The sequence below is a fragment of the Coffea eugenioides genome, chromosome 4 (assembly GCF_003713205.1).
Source record: "Coffea eugenioides isolate CCC68of chromosome 4, Ceug_1.0, whole genome shotgun sequence".
Classification (NCBI taxonomy): domain Eukaryota; kingdom Viridiplantae; phylum Streptophyta; class Magnoliopsida; order Gentianales; family Rubiaceae; genus Coffea; species Coffea eugenioides.
Genome location: NC_040038.1, coordinates 36,787,439 through 36,804,043, shown reverse-complemented (window position 1 = coordinate 36,804,043; position 16,605 = coordinate 36,787,439). Strand labels below are relative to the sequence as shown.

Below are 16,605 nucleotides of genomic sequence, written 5' to 3'. Positions count from 1 at the left end.
ATTCCATTGCGCTTGGAAGACAAAATCTGACACAACATGCTCATGAAAAACTCAAGAATTGATACTACAGAATGAGGCAACAGGTTATAAGATGGCTTTCCAATTAATGGCACAACTACTACCAGTATGAAAAAGGGGAGCAGAGCAAAGTTTTGCCAAATATTCAGAATACCAAGAGCTTCCATGGATTGAAAAAAAGTTTAAAGATTTTTCAAAGCAAAATCTCAAATCCTTAAGAAAAATTAGTAACGTAATTCAGAAATTGTAGCAGCACAACAAAAAGTCGATAAATCCCAAAATTGGAAAAATAAAATGAAAACCTGTAGACTTGCATAACGCTGGAGTCTTACCTGAGTCACGTAGCTGTTGCCGTCACCAGAGATGGAGGTATTCGTTGGTGATCTCTCCCTTCTTTCCACTGTCAGTGTCCTTGATCGAAATACAAAAGACAGAGTTGCATAGTGCCCTTTAGAGGGGGGAAAAAGACCCAGAGAATTTCACATCATTGGAATCTGACCTTGGATCAGTCCCTTCGCCAGAGATGGAGGTTATTGTTGGTGACCTCTCTGTCTCTTACGATGTATGTCTCCTTGATCAAAAAGAGCCCACCCAGAGACGCTCGATTAAAAGAAAATAACTTCAGTAACTCGCGGGGGTAAGTTGTTTTTCGCCCTTTTGAAGGAAAATTTTTTCCCCTGCTAATATTTTCCCCACTTAATTAAGAGCCAAATAGCGAAAAATGTAGCCAATTGGAGAAAATTTTCAAACAATCCCATTGCAATCAATTGTAGAAAAAAATTAATGTGAATGAAAGGATTGTTTGTATTGTCATTTATTTACAAAATTTTGTTTTGTTGCATCTATAAACAAAGGAATTTTATTTAATTTATTTAGGCGAGATTAAATAAATTGAGTTGATCTTGATTAAATTAAATTAAATTAAATTATGGAAGTCCATCATGTTTTGGACCAATAAATTGGGCCAATATCATATGGGCTGCTAGTTCAAATCAAATATGTAATGTCCATTTAAATTGAAGTGGATTAATTGATCTATTAATTCACAATGGACAGTTTGGACTGACTAACTATTAAAACTCTAGTAAAATGGGTTTTTTGAGTTACAAGTCACCCAAAATGCAAGAAGGTTTTGGAGAATTTTCTTAAAAACTTAGTCTACATATTTGGGTATAAATTAGGGGTGGCAATTCTCGATACGACTCGAAAATACGATTCGAATCTAACACGAAATTAGCGAGTATGGATTAACTCTTTACGAGTTTGGGTCAAATTCAGATCAAATCTAAATGATCCGCTAAGCAAACATGTCAAATTCAGGTCAACACCGGTTGGCCCATTTGACCCTTCTGACCTGTTTAATATGTAATTATAATTTAATTAATAAATTAGAGGTATAAAATAAATAAAAAGAAAACTAACTATTGCTATAAATTAGTATTACGAGAATGGAATCATGAATATTATGCAAAAATAAGATATTTTATTTGTGACAGTGTACTAGTTTTGTTTTTGCTCATGATTTTTTTTGTACAAAGAAAACCAAAAAATTACTATGAGATTGGGCTACAATTTTCTATATTTTTATGGAAACTCCATTATTAAAAAAAAAAAACCACCATACTACCAAAGTGAGAATGTTAAAAAAATAAAAAGAAAGTTAAGTAAACGGGTTATTCAGATCGAGTTCAGGTAACCCGCGAAATTAACGAGTCATGTTCGGGTAAAAAATGTTAATATGAGTCTCAACCCGACCCGCCAACCCGCGACTTGACCCGATTGCAACTATAAATAAAGGTGACAAAAGACACATTGAAATCCCTAAATTTCGAAGAAATTATATCAAATTTTCTTAAGAGTTTTTTTTCCTTCAAATTCAAATCCAAATCAAGTCAAACAGATCTTCCTTCCATTCGCATTGAACACTTAAAGATTCAAGTATTTAATGCCATCATCAAATCATTTATTTTCTACACCCAAATTATAGGAAACACCCTTTTGATCGGAGAACAAGCCTCTTGGATCCTTCAATTGATGTCTTTTGAAGAGAAGGATCAAGGGATTAATTTTTTGATTCAAAAATTTTTAGAGATTGTAACCCTCTTATTATTTGATTTAATATATCTGACATTTGTGCAAGTTTTCTTGTCTGGCAACAAATTTTTTTTTTTAAAAAAATCACCGATCAAAACACACTCATTATTATTTATGTAATTAAATCAATGATCGAATTAATTATTAACAATACAATTATTAATGGGATATATTGGTTGTGCAATGATATTCATGTCCAAATTGGTTAACAATTATTGAATTGTCCTTAATTGATTAAATTTATTAAACTACGAGAATGAAATGTGTGTGCATGAAACTTTAGAGATGAAATTGATCACAATTATAAAACTATAATGATGAAATGTGTTTTGAATAAAACTTTACGGATGAAATTGTTCAACACCCCAAACATTGGGGATGAACTGTGCATTTTCCCTCTAAGTAAAACCCTAAGTGAGAGAATGAAATTTGGGGTAAATTTGTGGCAAGAGTTTTTGGTGGCCGACAGCTATTCACCGTAGCCAATGGTAGCCTAGCAACAGTGATGCTGCTGGAAACCCCATGGTTGTGGGTCAACTTCTAGAAGAAAAAGGAGGAAAAAGAGGAAAGAAAAAGAAAAGAAAAGAAAAAAGACAAAAAGAAATGAAAAATAGGATAATCAAATTTTAATAAAACTGCATAGTATTGCTTCATTTAGGTTCAAAACTACGCTATTCCACTAAAAGCTTGGCAAATGGTTTTATGCTTTAAAAAAGAACTTGCAATTCGATCCCTAAATTTCTCGAAACTTCACTATACCCCTGGGCTTTGATATTACATGATCTCTGCTTTTTGTCAAGGGATGAAATTGTCCATTTGTTTCAAAAGGTCAAATGACTTTTTTGGATGGAAGAGCCAAATTCATACACACTGACTTGTTCATGGGGTTAAACATTATGTAAAATAGATGAGATGCTAAAAATGTACAAAGTCAATAGTTTAACCTTTCAACTCCAAAGAGCATGTAATTCTGACCCTTTTGGCTATCTGAGCTGTTAAAACCAACGAAAACTATAGTATGCAAAATACACAATAAAAAATCTACTCATAATTAGCAAGATTCATAGAAATCTGAGTCCGTATTTGGAATCCACTCAAAAAATAAAGTCTAAAAGTGTAATTTCATATAAATTTGATAACACTAGAATGGTGGTTAACTATTTATCAACAACGATCAATAGTCGTTGATCAGCATGTACTAGTTGCAACAGTGATTAGATGTGATTGAAAGATTGAAAATGATCAAAATTACGTCATTTTGAGGTAGAACTCTTTAGGAGTGATGCTTGAAAATGATAGAAGGACTAGAAATATACATTTTTAGAAGTTAAAGGGCTAAAAGTATATTAATAATAGTTGAAGGGCTGAAAGTATACAAGATTAATAGTTTGAGAGTTGACCAGCATTTTTGTCCTATCTTTAGTTTTGCACCCCATGCTTAAAAAGGTCTCAAACTCATGACACAAATTAAGCAAATAGTTGAACATGACAGACTTCTTAAACATTTAACCAAAGAAAACTTCTAATAAAGGACTGAGAAAACTAACTTGATGTAGAACAAAGCATAATATCTATGAAGAAACATGCCCAACAACTAAATAGCTAAGCCAAAAGAGTGGCATAGAAATATCATTCATCATTAACATGGGATTTTCTGCAAATTGCATTTCCCTATAAATTTGAATAAATGTAATAAAACATAATAAATAGTAATTGGTAGAAAACATAGCATGTACTGTTAACGAGAATATATGCACTTTGTTCTTACACCTTGAGAAGCAAATATAAGAATATTAAGTACAAAATGATAAGAGATAAAATTTCTATTTTGAATTCCAATATGAAAAAAATGCATTTAGAAAATTAGAATAAAGAGACAATAATTAACCAAAGAGATAGTTTTACCACATTTGAAGCATTCATAAATACCTAAAATTTTGAAAATTAGAACAAAGACTAAGTAATTTTACCATCATTCTTGGATGGCTTAAGGGACTTCTTTTTTGGTTTGAATTCACACATAAGTATATATAGACATAAAATAGCACCCAAAACCATTCAAGTAAGTCTACGATATTTAGGCCTTGTCCAGCATCTTTTGCCTAATTTTCTCACTTTCATTTTCTACAATGTTCAGCATAAATCCAATATTCAAAACATTAATTTTTTTGTTAGTAGATATTTAAAGTATTAATTGACATATGTAACTAAGAAATGATCCAAACCAAAAAAAAAGATTCAAGCCTAATATTTTGCAAATCTTACTTAATGTAAAAGGGTGATCTGAATCATTAATCACATAGCTATATAACTAAAAAGAATGATGCAGAATTCAATTTCAAAACCAATCTACGTATCTTAACCAGAAGATTTTATGTCAAAAAAAAAAGTTTTGAATCTTAATAATTGCGAAACCACGCTACCACCTATTTGAGAGAAAAAAACAATCTTATAGAACCAATATAAAAATTTGCAAATATACATTAAGGCACTATGCTATAAATAGAACCAATATAAAAAATTACCATAACTTGTTATCTAAATGAGGAAATAAGAAAATGAAATTAGTAAGCACAAAAATTCTTAAACAAAGTTTCATAAAATACAGCAATAAAAAAAAGTGAACGAAATTACACTCGTGACACCAAAATTACACTAAAGAAGTTTTTATGAAAACATTATCTTATCACAATGAAGAACAAACAAGGATGTATGTAATCAAGATCTAATTTTAAATAACAAAATAGAACACATTTTTAAAAAATATGTGCAAGTAATTTATTGGGTTTGTACGTTATAACCAATTAACTCATAATCAAAAGTAGATAACGTAGCAAAAGTAAATCCAGTATCATGTTCTATACCTTTTTATGTTTGGAAAGAAATGTTGCATATCTTTTTCACAAAATTCTGCCTCACTACCCCTTTAAGAACAATTTCTTTGACCTATATGAAAATATCGTGAAACCAAACTTATTAGTCAGTCATTATCTAAGTTATCGGGACAACAGGGGAACCACAAAATTCATAATAACTCAAATCAATATATAAACTTTCATACAATTAAATTAGCACAAAACATAGGGAAGAAAGTTTTAAAATTTAAAAAAAAAAACTTAAAGGAGAACATATGTATGAAAAACCAGAACAATGGCAAAAGAAAAAATAAAATATTGTTACAAAAGGCAATAAAAAACTATCATATTGAACATATTAATTGTAGGAGAAATTAAATTCATGATTACATGACTATGCAGCCAAAACTTTGATTCAAAAAAATATGCAAAATAGAAAATATGGTGATTTTTCAATAAAACCAAAAGAGTCATTGCCTGGAATAAAGGATGTCAGACATCCAAAACCCAAAGCTAAAAGCTATTATGCAATAAGGAAAAAGAACGAAAGAGAAAAAAAAAAAAAACCATTGCGAGAGATGGCTATGAAATAGGAAACAAGCAATAATTAAAGTTTAATTACCAACCTTTGAACTTTTAGAAATTCTTCATATAGCCAAATATGGTTTTTGATTTATAACCATCCTTTGGAATCCCTTCTCCAGTCTCTTATGCAATGGCATTGTTTCTCTCATGATCAAATCATTTTGCATGTTGATGGTGCTAATGTTTCCAACAAGATGGCTTGTATAGGTGGATTATTTTCCAGACATTCTATCAAAATATTTTCAATTATTGAAAGTTCAGACAGAATCCTTGAAGCAGCTTTCTACGTTTCATTTGCAAACTTTGAGGTTTCAATCATCATTTGAAGAGATACAAATACAAACATATTTCTAACGATTAATAACTATTTAAAGGACATGAAACCTTTGGATCAATTTGGGGTCTTTCGGTTGCAAACAAAGACCTACAAATTCTAGAAAATCACTACTCTTCTCTTTTTTGTTCTTGGGGGTTGTAACAACCTAGTGCAGAATTTTGCAACGAAACTTCATTTCATTTTAGAGAATATTCGTTCTTGATCTTTTGCACATTGTAGTGGACAACAAATCCTGAAGAAAAGTAATTTGTAATCACAATTTGAAACTTTTTTCTTAGTTAATTTTGCAGTCATTTTATAGTATTCTCTTCGTTATTGTTCTAACAATCTCAAGACTTTATTCCTCTCTTGAAATGGCAAGCATTATAAAAGATTTGGCTTCCAATATCGTTAAACTTAACCATTTTGATGGAGGAAATTTCATTCGTTGGAAGAAGCGAGTGCATTTCCTTCTTGTAGCCCTCAAAGTAGTGTACGTTCTAACTACTCCAAGGCTTGTAACAAATGATGAAGAAGAGACACTGGATGACATCCGCAATAGGCAAAACGGGACACAAGTGATGAGATATGTAGGGGACACATTCTCAATGCAATGAGTGACAGGCTTTTCGATGTCTATCATGCGGTGACAATAGCCAAGAAACTTTGGGACAAGTTAGAAGCAAGGTACATGAGGAAGGATGCAACAAGTAAGAAATTTCTTATATCTAGTTTCTTTAACTATAAAATGGTAGACAAAAGGCCTACTATGGATTAGTTTGCTAAACTTGAAAAGATGCTTAAACATTTTTCTCAACACAATATGTTCATCGATGAAATAATTGTTGTTAGTTCCATAATTGATAAACTACCACCCTATTGAAAGAATTTCAAGAGAGATTTCAAATACAAAAAGGGAGAGATCACTCTTGGTCTTGTTAACTCGTTTCATGTCAAGGAGGAGTTTAGAATGTAGGAGAACAAAGGTGTTCAACCAAAGGAGGAAGAAAAGGACTCAGATCCTACTTCCAAAGTGAATGTGGTTGAAGAGGGACAAACAAGCAAGTCCAAAGACAACAAGAAATCCAATCAATTGAAAGATCAACCCAACAAGAACAATAAGAGTAGGGGTGGCAATTCCTGACACGACCCGAAAACACGACACGAACCTAATACGAAATTAATGGGTTTGGGTTGAGGTTTCGAGAGTTCGGGTCAGAATCGGGTCGAACCCGATGAACCCGAAAATAAAACAGGTCAATTTCGGGTCAACCCGTGGTGACCTGATATGACCCGATGTGACCCGTTTATGAATTAAAACTAATTTAATAAACATAAAAATTATTTTATCTAACTAAACTAAATCATTTTTTTTCCAAAGGCATTAATTACTTAATCCTAAATGAATTTATTTAACTTGTGTGAAGTTAAAATTATTATATTTGGACAAATAATATATTATGTTATTTTTTACTTTTATGCTGTTTTAATTTATTTTATATTTGGTTTGGGATAAAACACTTTTATGGTGTTTAATTTATTTTAGATTTGGTTTGAAATTATTTATTTAAATTTTTATTACTTGATGATGTAATTAATTTTGTGAAAAATTGATTTTATTAGAAATTACAGTGATAAATTAATAAATTAAAATTAAGTTTCGGGTCATTTCGGGTCGACCCGCCAACCCGAAATTTTCGGGTTCGTGTCAGGTACCCTAACCCGTTTCGGGTTGGCGGGTCGGGTTCGGGTCAGCAGGTTCTTTGTTATACTTAAGCCTCAACCCGACCCGCCAAACCGAACCCGACCCGATTGCCACCCCTAAATAAGAGGAAGAAAAGAGGAAATGCTACCATTGCAAGAAGGAAGGGCATTAAAAATATGAGTGCAAACTTCTCAAAAAGAAGAAGATGGAGAACCCTGATTCTTTGAACAATGAAATCAAGAGTCTTGTGGCTATGATTTCTGAACTTAACATAGTTGAAAAAGATCTTTCTTGGTGGATTGATTCGGGTGTTACCCGCCATACGTGCAAGAACATGGATTTTTTCAAGTCTTTGAAGGAAGTAGATGATGAACAATTCGTTGTATATTTGGGCAATGCAGTGATTGCTCCAATTAAAGAGGTTGGGGAAGTAAATTTAAAGTTTACATCTAAACATATTGTTACTCTCACAAATTTACTATTTGTTCTGGAAGTAAGAAAGATCTAGTTTCGGGTAATTTGATGAATAAGTTTGGATTTAAACTTGTATTTGAGGTTGATAAGTTTGTACTCTTCTAGGGTAGTATATTTGTTGGAAAGGGCTATCCTTGTAATGGCATGTTCAAACTAAATGTCATATCAATTAATAAGATGAATAAGAGTATATCTTTCACTTATGTGCTTGAGTCTTCCACTACTTTGTGGCATAATAGACTTGGACACGTTAACTATAGAAGGATTTATGATATGATCAAATTTGATTTGTTGCCTAAATATGTACAAAACAAAAACGGTAAATGTAGAGCATGCATGTTAACTAAAATCACTAGAAAGCCATTTCCAAAGATTGAAATGAAAATAAACAAATTAGATCTTGTTTATAGTGATATTTGTGATTTGCATGGCATTATATCTTTAGGGGGAAACAAGTAAGTATATTGCCACATTTATTGATGATTGCAGTATATTTTATTTTGTATATTTGTTACACTCAATAGATGAAGTCATGCATATGTTTAAGATATATATGTGGCAATCTAATTAAATGTTTAAGAATCGACCGTGGTGGTGGTAGTATTATCAAAAGAAAATTTTTGAGTCCAATGGTATTAAACATCAAGTCACCGCTCCATACACACCTCAACAAAATGGTGTGGTTGAAAGGAAAAATAGAGTACTTATGGAAATGGTGAATGCAATGCTATCAAGTTCTAGTTAAAGTCAAGATTTTTGGGGAGAAGCTGTACTTACAACTTGTTACATATTAAATAGAGCTCCAAATAAAAGGAACTCTATAACTACTTATGAACTTTGGTATAATCAAAAGCTGAATCTCAAACATTTGAGAGTTTGGGATTGTTTAACTCCATTGTCAAAGTTCTTGAACCTAAGAAAAGGAAATTAGATGAAAGAGGTGTTGAGAGTAGTTTCTTAGGATATGCACAAAATAGCAAGACCTGTAGATTCATGGTAATAGAACCTAATGATTCAATATCAGTTAACACGATTATTGAATCAAAAGATGCTATTTTTTATGAGAAAAGATTCAACTCTATATCTAAAGAAATTGATAAAGCACTAAATTAAAATGAATCACCTAAAGATAGCTTAAACAATGAAAATAAAATCATTGAACCAAGAAGGAGCAAAAGAGCCAAAAAGGTGAAGTCTTTTGGTTCAGATTTTGTTATTCACCTTGTTGAAGGGACAAGGAATAAAATAAGTAACACTATTCCTTATTGCTTTAATACCGATGCCAATTTTAAACATTTGATGAAGCAATGAAGTCGCATGATGCTTCATTTTGGCAGGAGGCTATAAATGATGAGATGGACTCAATTATGGCTAATAAAACTTGGGAGATAGTGGATTTACCACCAAGTTGTAAACCAATTGATTGCAAAGGGATCTTCAAGAAGAAATTGAAGATAGATGGAACCATAGACAAGTTTAAGGTCATGTTAGTTGTCAAGAGGTTTACTCTTTTTTTGTCAAACTCAAGAGGTTTACTCAAAAACATAGGATTGATTATTTTGATATATACTCACTGATAGCCAGAATAGCTACCATAAGAGTGCTATTTGTGATAGCTTCAATCCAAAAGGAGTAATTCACCACATGGATGTCAAGATAGCATTTCTTAATGGTGAATTGGATAAAGAAGTGTACATGAAACAACCCAAAGGGTTTGTAGTACTTGGGCAAAAGCACAAAGTGCGTAGACTTATAATGTCCTTACATGAATTAAAACAAGCTCCAAAACAATGGTACCAAAAATTTGACCAAATAATACTTGCTAGTGGATTCAAGCTTAATGAGTGAGACAAATGTATATATAGTAAGTATATGAGTGGTAAAAGGGTCATTAGTTGCTTGTATGTGGACAATATGTTAATCTTTGGTACTGACTTAGAACAAATCAGTGACACCAAAAAGTTGCTACTATACGAGTTTGAAATAAAGGATATAGGAGTGGCTAATATTATCCTAAGAATAAGAATTAAGAGAGAGCAAGGACAAATTTTGCTTTCACAATCTCATTACATTGAGAAGATTTTTAGTCATTTCAATAATCAAGATTGTAAACCTACCTTAACTCCCATTGATCCAAAGATTGAGTCTGTTAAAAATATTGGTAATCTTATGTCTCAAATTGGATTATGCCAAAGTGATTAGACGTTTGATGCATACAATGACATGTACAAGGCCAAATATTGCTTTTGCTATAGACGTATTAAGTAGATAAACAAGCAATCCAAGAAAATAGCATTGGTTAGGTTAACTACAGCCTCGAGGTATCTAAAACATATCAAAGACTATGGCATTTGCTATAGTGACTGCTGTGACGCCTCCACTTCTCCCTAAGGCGAACCAAAGGGTATCCGCGGGACGCCTGCCCAACTCTCGCCAGGACTCGGTACAATCCATAATTCAAGATTAAGAATACTTCAAATAACTTCAATACATAATAAAAGTACTCCGAAATATCTCACACTTACAATAAATCAGCTCTCAAACTTAATACAACCCAAAAGAATATTTACTACGGCCATCTGCTGTAATACAACTTAAAGTTTTCCAAAAGATAACAATCTAGTACTATTCACGAGTACTCTTGGTCTCGAACCCTGTTAGGGAAAACAAAATCGTGGAATGAACTACACAGCCCAGTGAGGTTCCAAGACATGAGACAATAACCAATGTACGAGTAATTAGCATAACTCATGTATAGCTCGAGATTTCACATTGGCACATTATCATGAAACGGTTATCATTATGCAGAAATAAACACATATTGAAGGATACGGTGTTCCATTGGAACTATTTCGGGCAACTGCACCTTATAACTTCTGGTTCCCACGGTACTGTCTGGCCATCGCCTTATCCCTCCAGTGGTAATACTTAGGGGTGGCAATCGGGTCGGGTTCGGGTTGGCGGGTCGGGTTGAGGCTTAAGTATAACAAAGAACCTGCTGACCCGAACCCGACCCGCCAACCCGAAACGGGTTAGGGTACCTGACACGAACCCGAAAATTTCGGGTTGGCGGGTCGACCCGAAATGACCCGAAACTTAATTTTAATTTATTAATTTATCACTGTAATTTCTAATAAAATCAATTTTTCACAAAATTAATTACATCATCAAGTAATAAAAATTTAAATAAATAATTTCAAACCAAATCTAAAATAAATTAAACACCATAAAAGTGTTTTATCCCAAACCAAATATAAAATAAATTAAAACAGCATAAAAGTAAAAAATAACATAATATATTATTTGTCCAAATATAATAATTTTAACTTCACACAAGTTAAATAAATTCATTTAGGATTAAGTAATTAATGCCTTTGGAAAAAAAATGATTTAGTTTAGTTAGATAAAATAATTTTTATGTTTATTAAATTAGTTTTAATTCATAAACGGGTCACATCGGGTCATATCAGGTCACCACGGGTTGACCCAAAATTGACCTGTTTTATTTTCGGGTTCATCGGGTTCGACCCGATTCTGACCCGAACTCTCGAAACCTCAACCCAAACCCATTAATTTCGTGTTAGGTTCGTGTCGTGTTTTCGGGTCGTGTCAGGAATTGCCACCCCTAGTAATACTCGAGTATACCGAAACGGTGGTTTAGGGTTCCAACCTACCCGACCGAGCCTAGTCCTGGCTCGAGTAGGTCAGTAACCAAGGGCAGGGCCCAAGTTCAGCGTAGAACTTACAACATGCACAAGGAATCAAGTAACTTGGCGAACGGTAAAAATTTATTCTTTTGGTAGGTCGAGTGAGATAAAGTACACACTCGCCTTAAAATGGTGGACAATTTCATATGAGCAATTACTAGCAACAATTAATACATAAACACGTAAGCAATATTTGATAATTTCATGTGAACATGTAATTTACGGTAATCAAGTAATCAAGTACCAGGTAATCAAATAGATAGAAAAATGGTAAGTAATTACGGTAAACGGTTGACGATTAACGGTCGTAATCATGATTAATTGGTAGACATTAGTCATTTTAATAGGCCGCCATTGGCCGTTTCTCACTTTACCATTTAAGAGTCGAGGAGATTCCCTCCAACCGACTTATGCAGCCATAGCATCATTAATCATTTAAACACATCACATAAATATACCATTCAAATATTTCATGTCGAGTGATTCAAGTATAAGCACTTCAAGTACTTCATGTCGAGTAATTCAAGTATATCTTACTTAAATATGCATGAGTGTGGTAAATACTTAACAAGTAGCACTTAACACTTAATGACCATGGAATAAGCATGTTATAGATTTATTCAATTCACGTACTCCTATATGGAACACTCACCAAGTGGTTCACGAAACAAGTACAACCGATTGTTTTAAGCATCTCCCGTGAGATCCTCTTGAAGGTCCCCTTGAGCGCCTGAGCAAATAATAATTACTTCACTCAAAATCATGCATTTACCAAGAAAGGATGCGCACTCATTTAGACTAAGTCAAAATCTTAAAAGAGAGCTTCAGTTCTCTCAACTCGAAGTTCAAGAGTGAAGCTTCAAAGTCTGAAGAGAGAGAGACTAGCATTTCCCATGAAATCGAGTTCAAAACGCTCAATTGATATCAAGAAAGAAGTCAAGTTTCCAAAATTTCATTTTCTAAGAAATTGGCAAATTTCTGCTTTGTGTGTCAATCTTAGAAAAATCGTATCTTGCACTATATAGGTCCAAAATTGGAAAACTTGGTACCGTTGGAAACCCCTTCCAAAGTACTAAAAGTTTCTAGAAGATATTTTTCCATGATTCCATCTGGAAGGTATTCCAAAATCAGCTCAAAGTTGCTGTTTTGGACTCGTAAAACAGCTTCGGGATTGGTTTTTGGCCAACTTTGGAAATTCGGTAAAATTCACAGAATATGAACTAGCCTATGAAATTTAGAACTCAATTAGAGTTACAAACAAAGTTTAAAACACAACAAACGGAACAAGAATCGGAGTTTTGAGTACCAAGATATAGTAGCTCCAAGTTGCTGAAAAAGTTAAGACTGTTGGGCTATTTTCCAGGTTTGAAGACTAGATTCGAAGTATCATTTGGTCATCGAGTTGGCATTGGAAATACGCCAAACTTGGTACACTAAATCTTCCATGTGTGGACAACATTTCTACCAAGTTTCATACAAAAACTCTCACGGTAAGGCAGTCATTAAAACAACTAAAGTTTATGAAGAGTTTCAAGGCTAAACTACCTTCTCACTTTTCTTTTGTTACAAACTTTTTGTACCATGAAATCAGTTCCAAATCTCTCCATTATTGAAACCAAGAGTTCATAAACATCCACTGAGCAATTTAAATACCATTGACATCCAAATTTTTGAAATATAACTCCCCAAATTAGATTTGACCATTTGGCTAAGAGAAAAGGAAAAGTTTTCCAGATTTGATGAGCGAATTTTGTGACATCATTTGCATATCAAAATGGTATTAGAATATTACCAAATTTTGCACAATTAAACCTCCATATGAGTACTACTCTTCTATCAAATTTCATTTGAACATTCACACGGGAAGGTAGTTAACTAAACCATCAAATTTCAAGAAATTTCCCAAGGTAAAACTGTCTTCTAGCTCTTCTTTCCTTTTTAAACATTTTGTCCAATGCAACCAACCCAAATCTAGTTTATTTGTGAAAAAAAGTCCAAGGAACATCCAATATAAAGTTTGGTAGATGTTTGACATCAAAGTTTCCAAAACAACAAGTCCCAAATCAAGCTAGGCCATTTAACTAGCCAACAAAGGATTTTCAAGCAAAAATCCAGGTCTGTAATTTGATCATAATTCACTCAATTCAACTCGGAATTGAGCATGGTTGGTGGCGTTGGAAAATAGACTCATAAGGATATATTTTCTCAGAAGAAACTGTTTTCAAAATCTGTCCATAACCAGCTCATTCGTGAGCATCAAGTTACAGCTCATGCGCTGCCTTCCAGGAAACAATGAAACAGGACAGCAATTTTCAAACGAGTGGTTTGGCTCACTCAGATGGGACCAAAATGTGCATTTTATACCGTTGGAAAGCTGGGAATGTCTAATTTCTAGTGCCAAAAACGGCACTCGATTTCGTCATTGGAGTAAAAAGATATAGCCGAAACAAAAACACTACCTGGGTGAATACGGGAATAGTTTCCAGATTTCTAAGCTTTCGTAAATCCAACATTTGGGTGACCAAATCAAGTTATTTTTCAATGAAACATTTTACACACTCAATATAACATGTAAACAACATAAGCAAGCCATTAGAATCTCAAAATTTCACACCAAAGTGCTCGAACAAAGCAGGGGCAAAATGGTCACTTTTGGTCATTGCACCATCCTTGAGTTTCTATTAACAACCCAACATTAATCCACTAGTTTAAGCACTAAATAAACATTATTACCATCAAAACATCACAAATCAGTCGATATATCCAAGGTGGGAGTTCATAGAGCCCACACAACCAAATTTTCCTCAAAATAATGCTACCCACTAACATGCATGAGTATATATGAGCACTAGAACTTCCATAAATCGAGATTTCGGTAGTTGATCGTTACTTACTTCATTTGGTGTCCAAAGCAGAAATTTTCGGTCCCTCCTTGGCCCAAGAAAACCGTGAAAACAGCCCCTTTTTCTTAGCATAGTGCAGTCTCCAAGTGATTAGCTATGTATGGTGAAATTTTGGTGTGATTTGGTGGAGGATCAGTGAAGATTCGATGAAGGAAAAATGAACTTTGGTGGGTTTTCTTCTTGAGGTGCACGGTTGTCTTAGAGCAGAGAATGAGAGTGTTGCACGCCACTTTAGATGATGAATTGAAGGGTTTTGATCTAGTGTGATGCACCCATGAGAAGCTTAATAATGTGTGGCCCAAAATGCTCCAAAAGTCAACTAAGAATAGTGCGCGTACACGCGCGTTTCGTGCTCGATTCCTCTCGGGTTTATTTCACTAGTACACTAAACCTCTAATGCACTTGTATACATACTATTGTTATTCACTCTTAATAGTCCAAAAATAATGGCCTTAAGTCCCTCAATTAATCGCGCACGTAAAAACGCGTACTTCCGATTTAAGCGCAATAAAGCGAATCCTCTAAGAAATTCTTATAACGATAGTACTACTAATTATCACTTGAGTACTTCAACATAAAATTACCTATTTTAGGACCATTGTATAAGTCTCCAATTTTTAAAACTTATTGTACTCTTAATCGATCACTGTCTCCAAATGCGCATTCACTATTCTCACTAAATGAGCTTTCAAAAATTAATTTTCATAACAAGTCATTTTAAAAATACATGTAAGTCATAGTTCCATGTAATCGGGTCTAAAAAGGTTACAAAATAATATTCAGGGTAAACGGGCATTTAAATATTTAAATAAGCTCGTAATAGGAGTTTAAAATAAATAAATTTTACGAGTCCTCACGACTTTTCTTAATCTACTATTGATCATTCTTATTTTTCCAAAATTAATACGCTCTCAATTCAAATGTAGTCTTGAAACATGGGTACTCGTTGTTCTGAACTAAACGAGTTTTCGAAAAGTAACTTTTCTAACAAAACGCTTTAAAAACATAAGAGAGGCGTTTTTCCATATAAATAGATTTTTAAATAGTCGAATTAAATAATTAATTAAGCCAGTAAAATAAAATGAAATAAGAAAATTTTTCGGGTCCTCACAGCTGCCCTTCAGTGTTAGATGATTATTCGGATGCTAGTAGGATGACAAATAAAGATGATCATTCTTCTACAAGTGGTTGGGTCTTTATGTTAGATGGAGGAGCAATTTCTTGGGCATTCAAGAAACAAACATGCATAACCAACTCCACCATGGTAACTGAATTTATAGCTTTAGTTTCAGCTAGCAAAAAGCTGAATGGTTATGAAATTTGCCACACGAGATGCCAATGTGGCCAAAGACAGTTTCAACAATTTCCATACGCTATGATAATGCTACTGCACTTGCTAAAGTTTATAGCCAAGTGTATGATGGCAAATTTAGACACGTTGGATTAAGACATAGTCTAGTAGGAAATTTGATCACAAATGGTGTCATAACCATAGATTTTGTAAGATCAAAAGAGAACTTGGCTGATCATTTAAGCACAGGATTAACAAAGGAAATGATAGTTAAAACATCACAAAGGACGGAGTTAAAATCCAATCCATGAATCGTTAACAATGAAACCTCGATTCAACGCTAGTTATAACAATTAGCCTTGAATTCAATGAGTAAAAGTACATTAATATAGTGATTTGAACACTACAAAACATCCCAAAAGGTGTAGTGTGATTTTTTCCCTACTTTGAAATTGGAAGGTTGAACTTAGAGTTCTTAACAAGTCTTGCAAAATGCCACAAATGGTGGGGGCATTAAGAGCTTGCCTATATGAATGTTTGATTGATGGCATCCACAAGTTTAGGGCTTAACCTTGAACACATCCACGAAGGATAGGGATACAAGATCTAATGTATCACATGTACAAACAAATTAAAAAGAAGTGAATCTATGTATGT

General features: G+C 33.4%; 1 long non-coding RNA gene across 1 annotated transcript; it reads right to left on the bottom strand.

The window, feature by feature from the left end:
- Positions 1-10,661: 10,661 nt before the first annotated feature.
- Positions 10,662-14,843, bottom strand: LOC113767346. Its single transcript, XR_003468010.1, has 3 exons — positions 14,649-14,843; positions 12,407-12,484; positions 10,662-10,701 (listed from the first exon to the last, which is right to left on the bottom strand). It is a non-coding gene; the product is annotated as an uncharacterized LOC113767346 (long non-coding RNA).
- Positions 14,844-16,605: the final 1,762 nt, after the last annotated feature.